Source organism: Festucalex cinctus, chromosome 8 (genome assembly GCF_051991245.1).
Source record: "Festucalex cinctus isolate MCC-2025b chromosome 8, RoL_Fcin_1.0, whole genome shotgun sequence".
NCBI classification, from domain to species: Eukaryota; Metazoa; Chordata; class Actinopteri; order Syngnathiformes; family Syngnathidae; genus Festucalex; species Festucalex cinctus.
Window position 1 is genome coordinate 28,189,594 of NC_135418.1, and position 22,272 is coordinate 28,211,865.

At 38.7% G+C, this 22,272-nt stretch overlaps 1 protein-coding gene across 1 annotated transcript in view; it reads right to left on the minus strand.

Annotated features, from left to right (window-relative positions):
• Nucleotides 1-22,272, minus strand: part of cdh22 (cadherin 22) — a 238,991-nt gene that overhangs the window by 105,930 nt on the left and 110,789 nt on the right. The window lies entirely within an intron of this gene.

Below are 22,272 nucleotides of genomic sequence, written 5' to 3' on the forward strand. Positions count from 1 at the left end.
CCATGCTTTTATAGCAATTGAACACAATATTCTGTGGGCCTTGAGTTAAAGATGAAATATTCTTTGTGTGTTTTTTTTAAGACACTTGGCCAACCAAGATGGTTTTGATTCTAATTCTGAATCTGATAAAATGTCAAGAAACAAAACAAGATTGTTCCTTGGAACTTGCTGAACCTGTGAGACATGCAGAAGCCCAAATCTGGGAATCTTTGCCCTCAACAGGATTACTAAATTTAGGCAACGGATTAGTATCTGTGAGAAATGAGGATTTGACAAGTCATGACCTACATAGACAAAGTGTGTGGTCACCATCGAAATAGCAAATGTCCCAAAAGCATGTTTAGGTCAACACTGGACCCAAATGTGCTCACTTTGAAATGATGTCCCATCTTTACATCAGCAGCTATACCAAACGCATCTGGACTAAGTGTCTACTACAGGGTCATCAAAAAAATAACGAACCGAGGAGTCTGTAAAGTCTTTCGTGGAACATTTGGTTTTCCCTCACTTTACAACTACAGATTATGTATGGTTGTATGTATGAGTTAACGAAATTGTAGTTTTGAATTTTAGTTTGTTTTGTTTTGTTAGTTTTAGTTAACTAAAATAACCTTTAATAGCAATAGTGTTTTTCGACACCCTCCCTTCTTACTTTGACCATCTCCAAACATTTTTGTTTTTATTTTATTTGAACCGAGTCAAATGCCATTTTTAGCACATGTCGCGGGCCACTAAAAAATGGACGGCGGGCCGCAAATGGCCCCCTGGGCCGTAGTTTGGACACCACTGCCCAAACAGCTTCTTTTGGTGGCTCTGGAAATCATAGAAATGTCTGTTTCCATTTCAGCAGCATTTGAAATAATCCAAATCAATGTATTCATCGTCACGTCTCCCGATGCGACACAGGGGGCGCCGTCCGAACTGCTCTGCCTGCTTCTCCTTGTTTGTTCTGCTCCTCTACTCCAAGATTGGTAAACACCAGCCATGTCTGTGCACTGCATGGCCAATCAGCCGCAGCGCCCCCAACAGCCCCGCTCCGCTCTTCCCCGTTCTCCCGGATTATTAATCCGTAATGGTTCAAGGTCGGGCGCGTTACTATAAAGTCGAGGCGGTAATAAGCACATCTGAAAATTTCCCCAAATTAATTCCCAGACCGGAATGTGAGTTGGCGGTAAGAGATGGAGAGCGGAAAGAGTCAATGTTTCACCTTTGCATATCGATTTGACTAACATTTTGTGGAAACAACCTAAACCATTCACTCTGAAATCTGAATTTGGAATTTGGTGATGTAAACACAAATAAGTATTTAAAAAAATAAATAAAATTATTTTGTACAGCTGCTACAAAGTTAGATAGATAGATAGATAGATAGATAGATAGATAGATAGATAGATAGATAGATAGATAGATAGATAGATAGATAGATAGATAGACAGACAGACAGACAGATAGAGCGATAGCTAGCTAGCTAACCAGATAGATAGATAGATGGATAGCTAGCTAGCTAGCCAGATAGATAGATAGATGGATAGCTAGCTAGCTAACCAGATAGATAGATAGATAGATAGATAGATAGATAGATAGATAGATAGATAGATAGATAGATAGATAGCTAACCAGATAGATAGATAGATAGATGGATAGCTAGCTAGCTAGCTAGCTAGCTATCCATCCATCTATCTATCTATCTATCTATCTAGATAGATTAGTTTTTATCCCAAAACTAGTACTCTAGTGTAAAAAATTAGACATGCTCCCTTTTATCTAAAACATTAACATGAATAAATCCCCAATTTAATAGCATCAGCGAGGTTATTAAAACGCTTCTAAAAGAACTTTTGTACATAATTTGATATAGGCAATTATTATGTGGATATTCTTGGCCTGGGTCAAAATTGAACAGTATGCAAGGGTTAATTGCGGGTCGTCATCACCTCACCGCAAACACGTTTACGCCGTCACCTTCCGTGCGGCGAATGCGAATCTGGCAATCAGTCCCATTGAAGACTTAACGAGCGCATTAGCGCGAAGGACACAAGCAATCAGTGTCCTTCCTCCAAAAGTTTGCCATGCGGTGTTGCCAAAACACAGCATTGGGCCTCATCTGATCCCATTTCGCGGAAACTGGACGACCGCCATGTTCACAGTGGGAGCAAAGCCTCAAGAATAAATATTTGAAACAGAACTGAATAAAGGCCTCGCCGGTTAGTCTCCGTTGTGTTCCTATGAATGGTTACAGTGTTGATATCCTTCTAGGGCAAAGTTGTTAGCGGCTCCTGGAAATTGAAAATCTCCTGTCGGGTTTCAAGGGGGCTTTTGTTTTCTTTTTGCAATAGGCAGTTAAAGCAGGGGCATTGTCATCCAGGGATAACTCTTGTGTTTTTATTCAAATGAGAGCGGTATTTGCTTAATGGTTCGCTGTTAAGGAGAGGAAGAAATTTCAAACAAAAAATAGTTTCGGAAAATAATAAGACTCGATTGTTTGCAAACGCTCATATTGAGCCCGATCCAGTTGGACCCTTGAGGTGTTTCGTGCAAAAGACCGGACAGAAAGCGAGGGTGCAGATCTCATTAGCATTTGTGAACTCACAAACATTGGATTTCTTCTAATAATAACATAATAACATCAGAAAAGCAATTTCCACCTCTTAATAGAGACTTCAAATATACATTAGGTACTTTTCGCCATAAACTGGACGCATTTCAACATACAGGGTGTTCCAAAATGGTTGACCCCATTCTAAATGCCCGTATCTGGGAAACTACTTGATGGATCTTAATGAAACTAAATACACTTTATGTTGTAGGTCATACGTTTTATTGGTTACATTTACAAAGAAAAGTACAAATATTTGTTGGTAATGTTACTTTCTGGATTCTCACCAACAACGAGGTGCTCTAAAGTGGCTACGCCAGCAGGCTAGCCGTAGGGAAGACGCATTTTTAGGCATCGCTAGCTATAGGAACGGCTCACTGCAGTAGCACCAGATAACCATTGCTAATTAAGATCATGTCATCTTAGCTAAATAGTATTTTTGTGAATGTGTTGTTATTGTTGTGCATTTTATTATTTATTTTACAAGGATGACATTTATAATCTGTCTCTGGACTGCAGATGGAATATAGCCTTTGAAGTGTTTATTAATAAGTACTGTCCCTGATATGAATACATAAATAAATAAATAAATAAATAAATAAATAAATACATCTTTTATATATTGTGAAGGGGCAGTGCGTCACTGGGCACAGATTTTACGATGACCCCTCCCCCCCAAAAAATAAATAAAAAATCCAAATAAATGAGTACATAAAAAAATCAGGAAAATCTGCAATGTGTACTTTTAAGTATTGAGTATAATTCTCAGTCTGCGTGTTTTTGGCAATTATTTTCATGAACGTGTAACATATTTAGAATCAAATCTCTAAATTCGCTTCACGTGGTCTTTAAATCCTTGCGCGCTTCGCTGCTGCTGTTTTGGTTAGCAACAGAACTTAACTCTGTAAATGGCAGCGGACTAGATGGGAAGATGGCGGCGTTTGTTTTAATTTGATGACAAACTGGCATCGGATTAGTGACAAGAGAGATGGGATTAAAATCCGGGACTATGGAATATTATTGCCCTTTTCACTGATTTGCCATTATTTGTGAGTTTTAGTTTCCAGATTGTACTGACAGTAAACGCCTCCTTTTGCTTTAGCATGAGTTTAACAGCTTGTGAACGTTATTATTACTATTATTACAATAATGCTTTTTTTCCCCCCCATTGTTTTACCAGCGTGTGTTTGGATATAGCCACCGAGAGAGCGAGTGGGGTGTACTTGACTTTTGAGTTCACGCCGACTCAGAACGCGCAAGAGTAATATTGTTTCATCTCTTCTGTCTGCTTTGCTGATGTTTTATGCTACTGTTCAAGTGGGACTTATTGCATTTCTCAGGCCTAATATTGCTTTGTGGTGTATAGGAAGCTGCACAAATATTACACAACAAGGTCTTCTGCCATTTTTTTTTTAACTCATTCACTGCCATTGACGGAAAAAGACGTCAAATGATGGATTTTTTTTTGCTGGTCTGGCAATGAATGTGTTAATTTGTTTGTTTGTTTTGCTATGTTAAAAAGATCTCCGTGTCGTGTACACGGTGCAGCCTCCATCACGTGCAAGTCCCGCCAACAACAAGTAGACAGAAGGACGAGGACGCACAAAGGGAAAAAAAAAAATGCTGAATAAAACATGGCCTTGGTGGAGATAATGATCGTTTGACGATTCCTCGCATGCTTTTGTAATTAAGTCGAAGCGAATGAAACAACTGGCTTCAGGTAAGGACAAGCAAAATGTTTACTTTTGCAGTCGCATAAAGTGCGTTTATGGGAACACATCATCTGTTCACTTAAGACAGATTGTTCGGAAAGTTAACTTCCAAAATGTAATCCGTTAAGAAAAAAAAAATAGTAGTTGCAGGCATTATAAAGTAATTATGTCTTATTATGTTACTCTCTGACTTGTAATACATTACACCACTTTTCCCAAGACTACTGAGAATTCTAAACATGACATTTCATTTTAACTCATTCACTGCCATTGACGGAAAAAGACGTCAAATGATGCATTATTTTGCTGGTCTGGCAATGAATGTGTTAATACGCTGACACGTTTGCATTTGGATCCAACACGCTAAATGACAAGTGTGATTCAGTGGCTTGGTGATGAAGTGCTGCCCCCAGGAGTGAAAATGCAATCCATCCTTTTACTTTTACTGTCTTATGTAGGCTTTTTTTTATTTTATTTTATTTATTTTTTTTACGTCACATTAGGAGCTTCCACTTCCACATGTAGAAGCCGCTCGCCAAGTTGCAACACCCGAGCTCCGTCATGACCATCGTCATGGTAACAAAAGCTGACCCCGCATGAAATCGTGTGGCTCATTTGCACGAGGCAGGACTGCCTTCTTAAAACACGTCCAAAGAACCTTATTTAAAAACAAAAAACAAAATGACAAACCATATTAAGACACATGGAAACGGTCTTAAATTATGAAAAAAACAGAACCCCGTAGATTTAAATGAATTAAAAAGTAAGACTGGCTGGCAACCAGTTCAGGGTGTAGCCTGCCTACTGCCTGAAGCCGACTGGGATAGGCTCCAGCATACCCTGAGACTCTTGTGAGGAGTAAGAGGTTGAGAAGATGGGTGAAGACCGTACATGTTTATTTACATAAAGCTGTAATGCAGCTATCATTAATTATGTTGCGTTACTTACAATACGTTTATGTTTAGTTTGCATTTGACATGCATTTCATCCAACCACTTGTCTTCTTTGGCTTTATTACTCCGACTAAAACAACTATTTCCTCCCACCAGAATGCCCAAATTGCATGGAAACACTGTCGGTAGTCCAAAATACGCCTCTTAACTCATTTACTCCCAATAACGTATAAATACGCTTTTTTTTAATGTTCTAAGTGTCTCAAAGACGTATTTATACGTTTTTCTGTTTGTTTGTTTTTATGCTAGAGCATCCAGAAGGCTTTGATGCAGCCTCTCAACTGCAAAGAACAGTTGCAGAAATGGTAGTTATTATACAAACGGTCAGCAGGTGGCAGCAGAGCAAAGGAGATCAACCAGGGCCATGTAGAAAAAAAGCTCAATTACTTACAATTTTGAATAGATTTGTGAAAGCTGATGAAACTTAGCTCTCTTCTAATGCTAATTGCTGCAAAACGGAAACAGATAGAAACATACTTTTTTTTCCTGATGAAAGAAGAGACTTTCATCTTTCTTTTGATAGGTTCCATGCTTTTATAGCAATTTAACACAATATTCTGTGGGCCTTGCAAAATCAGTCCAAATCCAGTAAAACAGCCGGGAGCGAACGGGACTGCTTCTGTGAAAATGGCGGCGAGTGAATGAGTTAAATATGTCATCTGTGTCTAAAACATATCGAGGTAATTGGAAAAAATGATAATATCAATACATCCATACCAGCAATGAAGCGTCTAAAACACGATGTTGCACCTACAGGGTCCAGCATTTCATTTCAAGGCTACACATTTATCAGAGAGTCACGGGAAAAATTGAACACAACCACGCTGGATATCAGCTCAGGAAAATGTTAATAAACACGCGTATGCACATGCACAGGCAAAACTATGCGCATTATGCCCACACACAAACGCACACACGAAAGCGAAGCTGGTAACAGGAGAAAAACAAACATCCCCAGCTGTTAGCCATATAATGACACCCCATTGGGTTACGGTGACAGTAATGGCCCTCCAAGCAGCAGTGGGATATTATGGCACGACATACAATGCAATCACTGCAGGATATTGTACACTATGGAAGGAGAGGCAACACGATGCACAGAAATACTCAAGGGCTAGAAAATCTTGTTCTAAATGTATTTGTGAGCGGGTATTTTAGACTGGCAGTTGAAAAACGTCTCAATGTGCAAAGAGGAATTTCAGAGGGTGCCGCATTTGAATTACTTCCACGTTGTCTAATCTGGATCAAATCGCTCGGGATGTAACGATAAGGGCAATATCGTGATATTAAAACTGCCACAATATCGTCGTTGTCGTCATTTAAAAATAATATATAAAGGGAACACATCTGTTAAAAAAAAAAAAAAGTCAGGTTGATTTCCATTTGTGCAGTTCTAGCACCCTCTGGTGGCTAGTTTATGAGTGCAATTTAATTTTCATTAGGGATGTTTTGGCCTTCTATGTTTAAAATCTGTGCTAATTGTAAGATGAAAGGGAACGTAATATGCTTGTGAACCGATTCAACAAGTAAGCATTTTATGCTTTTATGCATAAGGCTTTTATGCATTGCTGTTATGTACAAAAGCACAGCTTTTGTTTAGTATGAGCTTTTTTTTTTTTTTTTTTTCAAAATTGTGACCTTTTTTAAATATCGCCAACCCCCCCATATATACACACATATACACGTATATATATATATATATATATATATATATATATATATATATATATATATATATATATATATATATATAAAATCACTTCATTTTTGTCTGAAAAAAAAAAGTCTAATTCACAGGATTTACAATACCTGTTACTGTGGTCATTATAATGTGTGTATTTATTTCATAGTCACGTGCATAATGCACAATCAGCGTGTTGGCAAGTCTTTCCAAAAAGCGACAAGAAAATAAACTCCAAAGTTGACCACTTTTGGGGTAGGATGAGGACGGAGAAAATAACACTACATCATACAACAACACATAAAACAACACACTTTTATTTAGTTTCCCCAAAGAGACTATTTTTAACTTCCTAAATCGTCGGCATTTCATTCCTTTGTAAAGCAAAAAAAAAAAAAAAAAAAAAAAAAAAAAAAATCATCCTGCCACAAAATTCCGTCTTGGAGATTTTTGTGCAGCCTCTGGAGTAATAGTGCTGGCATTCTTCTCTCTCGTGACACAAAACAGGTGCTGGAAAGCGACTCGATGAGTATGCTAATGAAAATGCCAAACTTGATTCTATGCGGGGAGGAGCACAGACAAATATGGCTCATTTAATGAGAAACAAAGCCATGCTGTGTTTACACACGCACGCACGCACGCACACCTGCTGGAGCGATACAAGTCTCCCCCCCCCACTGCATGGACGACACGTTGTGCAGTGAGCTAAACACCACCACTGACTTTGATTGCCACAACGGTTCTAAATCTCCGTCTGTCTATATGGTGCCCGTTCCACAGCGGACGGTTCAACACAGTTGGCCATCAGCCGGTGTCGAGCACAACTCCATCACAGCGGCATCGTGAAGCCGAACACCGTGGATGACGCGAGTAAGCGATGGCAGCCAAACGCAAGCGCTTTCTTCCGTCTGGATTCGTGTCACTTAGGAAGACATCGGCTGTAACATTTGCAGGGGAATTCGCACACAAGGACGATTTGATGGAAAAGATGGCAGAGGAGAACATAACGTAGCACAATTTTCCTGCGGTACTAAAACGAAACGGAAACTTTTGATCTCAAGTAAATCGGTGAGGGTGACATCTTTGAAATTGTCATACAGTATAACAATCGTCATTTTGAGACGTAATGACACACACGGTTGAAAATATATTTGAAAAATAAACGTCGCCACTTGCCAGTGGCAGTGATGAGTTGGAATCTAGTTGACGAATAAAAACGTCCACAGCGGGGAATGAATTAATGAAGATTTCTGTATGTTTGTAGATTAACTCATTTGCTCCCAATAATGTGTAAATATGTTTTTTTTATGTTCTAAGTGTCCCAAAGACGTATTTATACGTTTTTTGTTTGTTTTTATGCTAGAGCATACAGAAGGCTTTGATGCAGCCTCTCAACTGCAAAGAACGGTTGCAGAAATGGTAGTTATTACACAAACAGCCAGCAGGTGGCAGCAGAGCAATGGAGATCAAACAGGGCCATGTAGAAAAAAAAGCTCAATTACTTACAATTTTGAATAGATTTGTGAAAACTGATCAAACTTAGCTCTCTTCTAATGCCAACTGCTGCAAAACGGAAACAGATAGAAACATACTTTTTTTTTCCTGATGAAAGAAGATACTTTAATCTTTCTTTTGATAGTTCCATGTTTTTATAGCAATAGAACACAATATTCTGTGGGCCTTGCAAAATCAGTCAAAATCCAGTAAAACAGCCGGGAGCGAACGGGATTGCGAAATGTGAAAATGGCGGCGAGTGAATGAGTTAACATTGGTCACTGAAATAACCGACAAAAGTAATGTAGGTCAAAATGTACTGAAATTCAACGATTGAAAATCTGTAGTTACCTTCGAGAATTATTTGCAACAAAGAAGTCTGACTGAAAATTGGGACAAACTCATGAAATTGACCAGGACAAAAAAAAAAAAAAAAAGACTGTAATCTTATCTTCATTTGATGTCATTGTAGCCCGCGCAGATTCAAGAAATTCTGTCCTGGATACAACAAAGCAGCTTGACTGAAAAACTGATTGGTGAACACAATTTCACAGTACATTCACTGACCTTGTTGTGCAACTTATACAAGTCTCTTGTGCAATAATAATGGCTGTTGTCAATTTGTCGCCTTCATTTATTGGTCCCCTATTAGCTACATAAGCTTAAGCAATCATTTACTATCTACTCAAATGTATATTTCTGTTTTTTGAAGTTGACCAGCATGCTGAGAACCTTGGAGGTGGTCAACAATTTCAGTTCAGTTCATTGGCACATCACATGGAGTGGTGGCAATAGAAATGAAGCTTCCCTTGCGATATAATAAGACTCGCCGAGCGAAGCAATTACTGTACATAGTTGGCCGCCTGATGATGACTGACGTGCACAAATCAAACAGATGCTCGATCGCACACTCGAGACAAACATGAGTGGCCTCGCTGGGACTTCAACTTGTAACGGTACGTTCAATTTCACTTCAGATGATTCTTCAGTGCCCTGCGATTGGCTGGCAACCAGTCCAGGGTGTGCCCCGCCTACTGCCCAAAACCAGCTGGGATAGGCTCCAGCAACCCCCGTGACCCTTGTGAGGAATAAGCGGTCAAGAAAATGGATGGATGGATGGATGGATGGATGGATGGATGGATGGATGGATGGATGGATGGATGGATGGATGGATGGATGGATGGATGGATAATGGGTGGATGGATGAATAATGGATGGATGGATGGATGGATGGATGAATAGGTGGATGGATGGATGGATGAATGGATGGATGGATGGATGGATGGATGGATGGATGGATGGATGGATAATGGGTGGATGGATGAATAATGGATGGATGGATGGATGGATGAATAGGTGGATGGATGGATGGATGGATGGATGGATGGATGGATGGATGGATGGATGGATGGATGGATGGATGGATGGATGGATGGATAATTCTTCAGTGCTGCTGCTCGCACAAGTTGTGTTAGCTCAGGTTCCATGGGAGGGAAAAAAATAAAATAAAGTGGTTGTATGTCTTGTCTCGTTATCTGTAAATTAGCACGGTTGTGCAATATGTTCAACATAATATGTCGAGTGCAGCCGAGAAAAATACTTTCATTTAGTGAGCCAGATAAAGGTGAGCATCATTAGTTTGTAATGGTTCCCTTTGTTTGTTTTGAACTCATTCACTCGCCGCCATTTTCACATTTCGCAATCCCGTTCGCTCCCGGCCGTTTTACTGGATTTTGACTGATTTTGCAAGGCCCACAGAATATTGTGTTCAATTGCTATAAAATGTTTCTATCTGTTACCGTTTTGCAGCAATTAGCATTAGAAGAGAGCTAAGTTTAATCAGTTTTCACAAATCTATTTAAAATTGTAAGTAATTGAGCTTTTTTTCTACATGGCCCTGGTTGATCTCCTTTGCTCTGTTGCCACCTGCTGGCCGTTTGTGTAATAGCTACCATTTCTGCAACCATTCTTTGCAACTGAGAGGCTGCATCAAAGCCTTCTGTATGCTCTAGCATAAAAAAAACAAAAAAAAACAAACAAAAAAAACGTATAAATACGTCTTTGGGACACTTACAACATACAAAAACGTATTTACACGTTATTGTGAGCAAATGAGTTAATCAAACTGGCGCACTAAACGAGTCGAGAGAAAGTGTTTGGAGGGCAGGCACGTTCTAATCAAAAGCAACTTGACCGGATGATCACGTCCGTCACGTCCATTTCCGGATCGGCAAAACATCGCATGGAGTTGACATCGGGACACACATCAGCTCCGGCTTGCCTTGAAGACATATTGCCCAGTTCTGATAAAAAGGTCCACACGGGAGCACCCGGGCTAAAATGTTACCACCTAATCCATCACAGGATAACGTCGACAAGATAACCGCTGTGGCAATATTTTCCATATCACGGTAATAAATATCGGGGAACGCCGTGAGTTTTCTTCTCGCAGGAGTAGAGAAATGCAAACAGAAGGCAGTCGACAAAAATCTTCTGCAGTCAACTACGAGCTACTTCATGATCACTCCTGCACAAGCATTCAGTTAATCGGTATCAAGAGTTGGGAAGTCCCGGTTTGAGCCAACTCCATTGTTTTGTCCCGAGTATTATGCAGATCCCGTCCTAGCGTCCCGTTTTTGTCATGTGTATGTCAGTCACACACTTGTCATAGCAATTCATACAACAAACCCATTCAAATGAAATGGAATTCCTTCCCGTTCACTTCCAAATTCACGTTTGCGTTCTCATTCGCATCCAGATCTAATCGGTTGAAGGTGTGTTTTCGTCATACCGGAACGAGAACTACTACCCGCTTCCGTGTCAAAAAAATCATGGCAAATGATAGTACTGCTTTCCTAATACCGCAGTCACCGGTCATACTCAAGGCAATATGATTTTTCTAGCGCTTGTTTAGCGCTTTTGAACTTTTAATGACGATAACTAAATTATATCATCTCTGTCCTTCATTTTGTAAATCTGGTCACCCTAATCAAGAGCTAAACTTTGTGCCATGGGCCACAGTCTGCTTCAACCAGTCTAAAGACCAAAATGGAAACAGGAGGTCCATGATGGTTACGACCTTCCCGTGTGTCGTTTGCAGTTTTCCCTCAATGCCAGTGTGGGTTTTCATCACGACTTCAACTTTCTTCCAAATTCCCAAAATAAGCATGTTGGGTTCTTTGACGACTTGAAATTGTCAACAGATCTGAAAGCTTGTTGGTCTTTAACAAATTCACTCCGCCATTTTCACAGAAGCAATCTCGTTCACTCCCGGCTGTTTTACTGGATTTTGACCGATTTTGCAAGGCCCACAGAATATTGTGTTCTATTGCTGTAAAAGCATGGAACATATCGAAATAAAGATTAAAGTCTCTTCTTTCATCAGGAAAAAAAAGTATGTTTCTACCTGTTTCCGTTTTGCAGCAGTTAGCGTTAGAAGAGAGCTAAGTTTCCACAAATCTATTCAAAATTGTAAGTAATTGAGCTTTTTTGGCCCTGGTTGATATCCTTTGCTCTGCTGCCACCTGCTGACCGTTTGTGTAATAACTACCATTTCCGCAACCGTTGTTTGCAGTTGAGAGGCTGCATCAAAGCCTTCTGTATGCTCTAGCATAAAAAAAAAACTAAAAAAAACAAAACAAACAAAAACAACGGATAAATACGTCTTTGGGACACTTAAAACTTAAAAAGAAAACGTATTTTCACGTTATTGGGAGCAAATGAGTTAAGTGCCCTTGAGACCAGTCAAAATATCTAATCTGCGATAGGGATTTTTTTTTTTTTTTTTAAGGTTAATGTCCATACGTGAGTTTGTCTACAATCTACTGATACTCGAGAATGCACGAGTCCTTGACTGAGGTAACGATTCCACCGCCCTCCACCAGCCAGCCTGTGTTGGAGAATATGACAAAAAGGTCACACACCGAAGAAAAATGACGGAACGAAGGACATTTTTCATTAGTGTGGAGAGATACGCAGGCGGATGAGGCAGTTACTGACACAAAGGCAGCAAACCCGTTACGAGGGCGCGGAAAAGAAGCCTCGGCGGCGGCTTGGCTTTAGCGATTGTCGCCGTCCCATCCGTCAGCGGCAGGACTCAATCAAACTCTCCTCATTCCTGACCACGCATTAGCAAGCAGGGGATCTTGTTTGGCTTGCTCAATTAAACGCCCACCCGCGCATAATTAACAACTGTTTTGTCCACAGATCAATAAAAGGCCTGTTCATTAAAAGTCCCTTTGCTTCCTCGCTTCCACTGCATCTGAGGAGGTGGCAAAAGCCTGGCAGTCTGCATTCCGGATTCTCGACTGTGGGTTGGGATTTTTTTTTTTTCTCTCTCTCTCTCGGCGAGTGTAAGATAGAGACGGAAGTCAAAGGAACTGGAAGCTCAGAGGATTTAGAAAAAGCTTTTGAAAAGGAGTGAATAGACTCGTGGCGTCGTGGAAGCGCCAATGCAAGAGTAACATGAGCTTGTCTTCACCGATACGCCGCGGTGAATAATGCTTAAAATGATTCGACGTTGTTGCAGCGCATTCATCGGTTTCTGGGGCAGCAACGGCGAATTTGTGGTTCTGCCGCGCACTTCTAAGGTTGAGGGTTTGAATCTTGCCTTCCAGTCTTGCTGTGTGGAGTTTGATCGGTAGATTGGGACCCGACTTTCAGCAGTCATATCAAATCACTAAAACTACGGAGCCCCTAAGGCAGGGGTGGCAAACTGCAGTCCTCGAGGGCCGGAGTCCTGCAGGTTTTATAGATTTCCCTACTCGAAGTGCAGCTGATTCCAATTAACAGGCTCGTTATCAGGCTTCTGCAGAGCTTGCTGATGAGCTGATCATGAATCAGCTGTGTTGAAGGAGTGAAATATCCAAAACCTGAAGGACTGCGGCCCTCGAGGACCGGATCTCACCACCCCTGGCCTAAGGTGACATGGTAGAAAAAAAACAAAAAAACTTTGTGTTCCCTCGCAAAACATTTTGCGTTCCCTCGCAAAAAACTTACGTAAACTTTCGTAACTTACGTAAAACGTAATCTTTTCGTTCGAACGCAAAGTTGTTTTGCGAGGGAACGCAAAGTTGTTTTTTTTCGCCTACCACGTCACCTTCGCTGCGCCGTAAACACTTCCGGGTCATCTTCTATGTGAACAAAAGCGACGAGGATGGAACGTTTGTAAGCGTGAAACAAAACAGTGGGAAAGCTTTCCCAAAGCGACTAGGATGGAGCATGTATTTTTCCACTGCTTTGTTTACACGTCGCTTTCGTTCACATGGAAGATGACCCGGAAGTGTTTACGGCGCAGCGAAGGTGACATGGTAGGCGAAAAAACAACTTTGCGTTGCTTCGCAAAACAACTTTACGTTCGAACGAAAAGATTACGTTTTACGTAAGTTACGAAAGTTTACGTAAGTTTTTTGCGAGGGAACGCAATCTTTGCGAGGGAACGCAAAGTTTTTTTTTTTCCTACCATGTCACCTTAAGGGCTCCGTACTAAAACAGCCGTTTTAGCAGCTGAAAAAATTATATATTCAGGTTGAAGGGTTGCAAACCTCAAGCAGACAAGGAGAAGCTTATCCAGGCTTTTATCTCCAGTAGACTTGATTCATATAACGGTCTTCTGACTGGACTGCCTAAAAAGAGCATCAAACAACTGCAGCTCATTCCGAACGCTGTAGCTCGGGTCCCGACCAGACGATAAGAGATCAGAACATATCACTCCAGTTCTAAACCATTTACACTGGCTCCAGGTCAGCTAAAGGATAGGTTTTTACGATTCAGTTTCAGAAAGCACTGAATGGTTTGGGTCCTGCCTGAACACATTATGGAAATGCTAATGGAAAACAAATGCGGGTCTTCAAACTTGGTCAATTTGGTGGAGCTCAGGTTTCAAAACAAACATGGTGAAACGGTATTTAGCTGTTATGCTGCACACAAATGTGAATAAGTTGCCAAGAGCAAGCGTTAGGGCTGGGCGATATGGCCAAAAAATAAAATCTCGATTTTTTGCAGTCATTCAGGACGATTTTAAGCGATTTTAACCTAATAAATCCATCAAACGTTTACTTAAAGGTTTCATTTATTCAAAAATAATTCCTGTGCAAAATGTTCAGACACCAGTAACGTATACTGATTCTAGATCAGTTTTAACACAAAATTACACCACATAAAAGCATTTGGATGTAACAGAACATAAGAACAACAGTTTTTAATCATCCAGAAGATAAAATTCAATTTCACGATTTAGCAAATTTTCAACGATTCGATTTTTTTAAAATGACGATGTATCGAATTAATTCGATTTATTGCCCAGCCCTACTAAGCATAAATACCTTTAAATCCAGGTTAAATGTTTTTCACATACCTTTAATTAAGGTCTTCTTTGCCTTTTCAAAATCAAATTCACAATACGGTCTTTTAGTGATTTCAGAAAGCTGTTTTTTTTTTTTCTTAACTTTCTTTTAAATAGCTTTTACTTTTCTGTTTGTAAATGCATTTAAATGTTGTCAATGTGCGTTCTTTGAGGAGTTTTAATAAGCGACTCTTTTTCTTTGCTTTGCCTTTGAATGTCTTCTGCTGTTCACAAAAGTCAAGTTCATGTAGACATTCTTAGCTATTATTATATTCCGTTTTCAATACAGTGCTGTTTTTCTAAACTAGACTAATCCCGAACGGAATTTCAGTTATGTCAGTGGCGGACAAACTGATTTGACATCTTCGAGTACGAACAACACTTATAAACATCAGGAATCACCGTCAAATAATAATGTGAAGCATGACGATTTCCTAGGGCAACACCCGATTATGTCTCACGACACATAAACGGCTAAAAATGAGCATCACGTTTCGGAAAACAGAAAGCAAGAATCCCATCTTCAATTAAATTCCAACAAGTCGTCTCCATGTTTCGAAGCGCAAAAGACGACACGCCGGCGCGCGTTCCCACTTTCCAACCATCGGATCGATACAAGGCAACATCTGCCGTGCGAGCGCAGCATCTTCGCGAGGTACATTTTCAAGCTGACACCGTCTCAACGCCAGCCGGGTTGCGTTTATTATTTTTTATTTTTTTTATTGGGTTTTGGAGGAGCATCCATCACCATGTTCCATGCACTCTATCGCGTTTGTCACGACACAAGTTGGCTCAATGGTATCTGCGGACGTAACCGTGCTATGATTGGATTTCCTAATACTGTTACAAAGGTATAGACATTAGGGGTGTGCTCAAAAAATCGATACGGCAATATATCGTTGCGCGCCTCATTACAATACACGTATCGATACGCAGGCATCAGAATTGATATTGCTCGTTAACTTTAAATAGGCAGTTAACGTTTGCCTTTGCAGCTTGCATTGTACTTAAAAAAACAAAAAAAAAAAAAACAGCAGCGTCTTTGAAGTTAATTGCCTTCAATTAATGCAAAAATAGCTCACCAGTGATTGGACACTAAGAAAAATGAAAGCAGAGGAAGAATATCAACATTTATTTACTTATAAACTTAACATGGCACGTGTCTCAATGTACCAATTTTCCTATATTATGTTTAAAAAATATTAAATAAAATGCGTTGCATGAAAAAAAAATGATGTTTTTATTTCCCCAAATATTTCAAATAAGCACATTTTAGAGCTGTATTAGGCTCATGCCTATTAATACATTTTCCCGGTGTGTCTGTAAAAACTGCTCCCTGCTCTTAAGTGCGTACACATTTCGACCAGGCATGCCGCTTGGTGGTAAACCAGAAGAGCTGCTAGCAAAAACATTTTGTCATCCAGCATAATAAACATATCCTTTAGGTATACATATGACTGTTATGATAAAATGCAAGTAAATTAATGTCAAATATCGGGCTACGTATCGCCTTGAAGATCATGTATTGGGATACATATGTATCGCGATACATATCGTATTGTGACCCCTGTATCGTGATACGTATCGTATCGTGAGGTTAGACATACACCTTGGAAGACAAACATAAATAGTTATCTCATCCTAGTATATATTGTCCAGTAGCGGATATTATCAGATTAAAAAAGAAATCAGTTAGCTGACTTGTAAATAAATGTTGTAAGAACTGGATGGGAGGACAATCCACACATTTGAGGTAAGGATTAAACACTTTTTCTTTTTTTTTGCCGTTGTCTATATAATGTATTACATTGAAAATGTGTCTCATCTCATTGGAAACAAAACTATATTAAGATCAGATTTAAGTTCAGCGTCATTTAAACATAAACGTTATACAAAGAGATTTAAAATTGCGGATTATACACGTACTTGATACAGATGGACAACGATCAAAAAAAAAAAAAAAGCCATACGTTCTTCAAAGATTAAATCCAGGAGCAAAACTAATCGCAATTTCTCTGGCCCAAGGCTGAACTTTCCAGCATGATTGAAATCGACATCGCACCAAGCAGCCAATAGAAAAGAGCTGACTACGAGGTAAGGAAAAGAGGAACCGACAACCGTTTTTCCCCACAAATTATTCACCCGTATTTTTTTTTTTTTTTTTTTTTGCGTGCCAATTTAGAATCAATGCATCCTTGGTCAGCCTTGCAGCAGACGGATTCCCTTGTGTGGCATCCGGCGGGTCTTTAGGCAGCGCTCAGCCCTCCTTTCACTTCCTTGCTGGTAAGCTGGTGTCAAATTGGCCGCTTTGATTCTTGGCTGCAGCGGATTCGTCATCCGGAGCGAACGCCGCACACGTTCACTGCCCCCACAAACCCGCTCCCCGTTTCGTCTGGTGGGAAAGTATGCTAAACCGGTGAGTCTAACAACGTGACGCGCGGACGTCAAGTGGTACGCGAAACGATCACGGACCAAATACCGTTGTTTTTCAATTTGAATTAAATTTTTGCGGGCTGTTTGTCGTAAATATTGAATACGGTTCCGTTTTTATTTGACAGAATCAGAATAGAATCAGATACATTGAAAAACGAAATAGAACAGACACAACGTGTCCAAGAGAGACTGCGAAATAATAACCGACAACGGGATAAACAACGGTCGCATTAATAGGTAGGACGCCGTTTTCGTAGATGAAAAGAAAAACATAAGGGGGGAACGGAGGGGAAAAAAAATAACTCCCAAGTTTGATCTTGTAAGGCGAGCACAGTACCGATTTAGAAAAAAACCTCAGCAAACAGGCACACAATAACACACAGTCCAGAATACATTAATTGTATTAATATAAGTAGAAGGGCTGGGAATCTTTGAGTGTCTCACGATTCGATTCAATTACCATTTTTGGGTCTACGATTCGATTTAAACGATTTTCGATACAAAATGATTTGATTGACAAATGATTTCTGCTTCAATTTACAGATATGCACAACATTGTCATGATCTACTTCAGTCTGCTTTGCATGACGAATAGAGACATTAAAGTGTCTTTTTTTTTTTGTTTAAACATTGATTAATTTTGTATTGTAAGTGCCCTTTTCCACAAAAACAGCATGTGGGCTACAACTGCCTTTTCCCCTTCTTCTTCTTCATTTCTAATTTAAATAAAATCGATTTTTGGATATTAAATATCGATTACATTCGAGTAATAAATGAGAATCTCGATTCTTTTATGAATCGATTTTTTAGCACACCCCTAATAAGTAGTGCTGTCACTATCGATTATGTTTCGATGTTTCGATTAATCTGTCGATTCAATTGATTAATTGACTAATCAGATTCATGTTAATTTTGCATTAAAATGTATTACAAAAGCAGTTCTTACTTGATTACTGTTTATTAACCAGTGATTGGTGGTTAGGTCGTACTTCGTATTTTATAGCACTTAAAAAAAATGGGGGGGATTGATGTTGTACTATGCTACCGGTTCGGACATTGTTCTCCAAAGTAAAAATAGGTGTTTGTAAGTGTGTTATTTCGATTAAACACAGATGATAATCAGTTGTTGTTTTTTTTCCATGAAGGACTACAGAAATCAGTGAACAGTTACTGTTGGTATGCTAAAATCAGAGGATACGGACAATTTTGAATTAAAAAAATAAATAAAAAATGGCTCCAAACCGTAATTACTCATTCATTTGTGAGAATAAGCTAAATAACCTCACCTGGCTCCTAAATGTAGTCTTGTGCTAAATTGATTAATTAATTAATTTTTGGTGAAACTAACCCATTTTCTAATGCATATATATATATATATATATATATATATATATATATATATATATATATATATATATATATATATATATATATATTAGGGGTGTGAATTGCCTCGTACCTGACGATTCGATTCGTATCACGATTCACAGGTCACGATTCGATTCGATACCGATTAATCCCGATACGAATTTATAAGTCGATTGTTGCGATTTTTTTTCATTCAAATTTAGAAAATACTCATCAGTAAGAGTGTAAGATTTCTATGAAAATGTATTATTTATTTATCTGAAATTTCAGTCTTATAGAGGTTGTAATCTGTTTCATGTTTGAACAGCATTAAAATAAAATATTAAGGCTTAATGTTCCGTTCATATAACGTTCTTCCATGCTCAAGGTGTGAATCCTAACCCGAAGTCAGACGTTTTGTTGAATATTTTTCCATTAAAAATGGAAGTTTAAAAATTGATTCACACACACAAAAAAAAAGAAAGAAGAAAAAAAAGGCAATGATGATAAGACGTTGAATCGGTAAGACTACCGAATGAACAATTCTGAGCTCTTAAAAAAAATAAAATAAATAAAAAAATAAAAAAATAATTATTGAATCGATTCGAGAATCGCGCGATGTAGTATCGCGATATATCGCCGAATCGATTTTTTTAGCACCCCTAATATATATATATATATATATATATATATATATATATATATATATATATATATATATATATATATATATATATATATATATATATATAAACAGGCCCAAACTTTAGTACAGTAGGTTCATTGTTTCTATTATAAGAGAACGCAATATTCCTTGTGTCTTAAAAGATCCGGCAAAAGCGGTAAAACGGCTGCAAATATAAGACACTGCTTTGAAAACAGCTGGCAGTGAATACGGAAATGTTGGTCCCGATGTCGCTACACGGAGAGCGAAGTATTTTGTTGAGGTGGCGCTTAGCGTGAAAACAATTAGGAACCAGTGTGCTGAACGCATCCAGTAACTTCTCTCAGTCTGTTTGCTTGGATTGATGAATGAGGCCGGATGCTTCACAATCCCCCCACAAGATCCTTTGCGCTGCCAAACCTTCTGGATTACACAACAAATGGAGGCATGCACGTGACGGCACGAGCATGGAGAAAATGCCGACAAAACTCTCAGGAAGCTCGTCAGCAGATGTGTGACAAACGGCGTCTTAGTAAAGGCGGCTTAGTTAGGCTAGCGCTAATTGCCGGAACAGCATTAATGCACTCCCCCCAAGTTGACGGAACGCCGTTTTTCCAATGTTTGGTCATTAGCTACACTTCATTAGGCGTACCTGCACAGTCTCTGGCAGTGCTTTATGAAGGCAACGTTTTCGATGCGCTGATTACCAACATTATGGACACCGTTGCGTCGGAAAAGAATACAACAGTCAAGATTTGCATTTTATTGTAGTTTTTCATCTGGTGTTGATGTTATTAGGGTTGTTGGTGCCAAAATTAAATGAATTAAATAATGTCATGATATATTTATAAAAAGGTGATGAAATATATATTAATCAGAGCAGTAAAATTATGTTAAAAATTAAAAGAACAATCATGATTAAATATTTCAATTAAGTACAGTAATGTTAAACTAGACTAAGTGCAATTTCTGCATAAATTGCGTGGGAATGCTGAAAGCTGAATGCTAAGATTTGAACACATGTGGAATGCTTATGAAGTGAGAGATAATTTATGAAATTATAACCTCCTGGTTACTGGATAATGCGCTTTACCAACTGTGCCACCGAGCAGTATCAGACATCTGGTAATGATGATAAGTTATATGGATGGAAGTGGGCGTGGAAAGTGATACTTAGAAAAAGTGCAATGTCTGTCCCATTGAAAATGAATGGGGGAAAAGTTGATATTAAACGTTAAATTGTGCAAATACTGTCAGTAATGTGGAATCAGATTATATATAGCCCAGGGGGGTGTGATTTTTTTTAAGCTATATGAAATTTGAAAAACGTAAATTGGAAGTATTATGTGGAAGTTGTTATGCGGCAAAAAAAAAAAAAAGTGTGGAGAGTAAAAATCCCAATAACATATGTGGGAATGCTTCAGCATTCCCACAATTATTATTTCACGTTTAACTAGTTAATCCTTTTGTGTTTTAAGTCATCAATTTAATTTTAGCCGAAACAAGTTAGAAAAAAACCTCTTTGTAGCTAAGATACAGTCGGTATCATTATTTGATATTGGCTGGCTTCAAAACTCTTTTCATGGTTGATGTTCAGACGTAACACTGCCAAATGTGACTTTGAATTAAATATTTCTCAACTGAGGCAATAATGACGAGTTGATGAGCTGTTATGGAATATTAAAGAAGAATGGATGTTTCGTCAGCCCTTTGTTACATTGGGTTGGAGTTTTAGCTATCCCACTCTAAAGACTTTATTCTTTTTTTTGTTTTGTTTTCATATGAACAAACTAGAACACGCGTTAAAACATAATTTCATTCATTAAAATAGTGTAGAGCTGTCAAAATTAATCGACAAGTAATCAATTCTCAAATTAATCGACAACTATTTTAATAATCGAGTAATTTTTTGGAGCCATTTTTTTTATTTGAAATTGTCCAAATCCTCTGATTTCAACATGTCAACAGTAATTGTTCGCCGATTTAATGAAAGAAGACTGATCAAAACAAGACATTTGCAAACATCTTTTTACTTTTCGAAAACAATTATCAAACCAGTAACATAGTACCACATAATTTTTATTTTTATTTTATTTTTTTATTTTTTTGGGGGGGGGGGGGGGGGGTTGTAATGCACTTTACTGCAAATTTAAAATGAATCAATGAATCGATTTTATAATGATTCTAAAAATATTAGATAATAAATAGTGTTTGACTTAATGGCATGAAAATAACGATTTTCAATACATTCCCTATGATGGAAATGCTAACAGTGACGTCTGCATGCCATGTGTATTCAGGCTATTCCTTTAATTCTCCACCCGCACTCTCATATGAGTACAGAGTAAATATTGACACAGTTTTGCATAAGCCTGTGCATTAAAAAAAAACAAAAAAAAACTCGATTGAACTGTGAGTATTTGAGATTTGTAAAAGCCTCTCAAAAGCTTCCAAACAAGACATGATGACCGGGTCTTTTTTTTTATTTTATTTTATTTTTTTGTTTTATCTTAATTAAAATCTTCTCCTTTCATCACAGTCATCCAAAGAGTGTTGACACAAGCGGCATTTTAATATGAGCTCACTTTGACAATAAAAGGGCCATTAAAAATGTACTCATTCGCCACATAAACGTTTTATGATTTACTGGATAGTCTGGACGATATGGGGATGATTTAATTAGAGCATATTGACCACATTTATTGGAGCAGCAAAGCTGGATCTTTTTTTTGTTTGTTTGTTTGTTTGTTTTACAAAAAGATGACAGGAGGCAGCAGTTCAAATGGGCCCGTGATGCAAAAAGAGACTAGCGTGCAACATACCGACAACCATCTGCACGGCGAGTAGCGACACAAAGGTCAGCGACTGTTTTTTTTATTGCTCAAGTTTGTTTGTTTTTTTGTCATCAAGGCTTGGATGTGTATTTGTGTGTCCGTTGCAAAGGTTGCTTTTGATCAGCGCTGAAGGATTTAACAGAAGTAATGCCTCATCCTGGCTGCATACCAGTTGACATGCTTGCCGACTACAGTGTCCCTCTGCCAAGCACAAA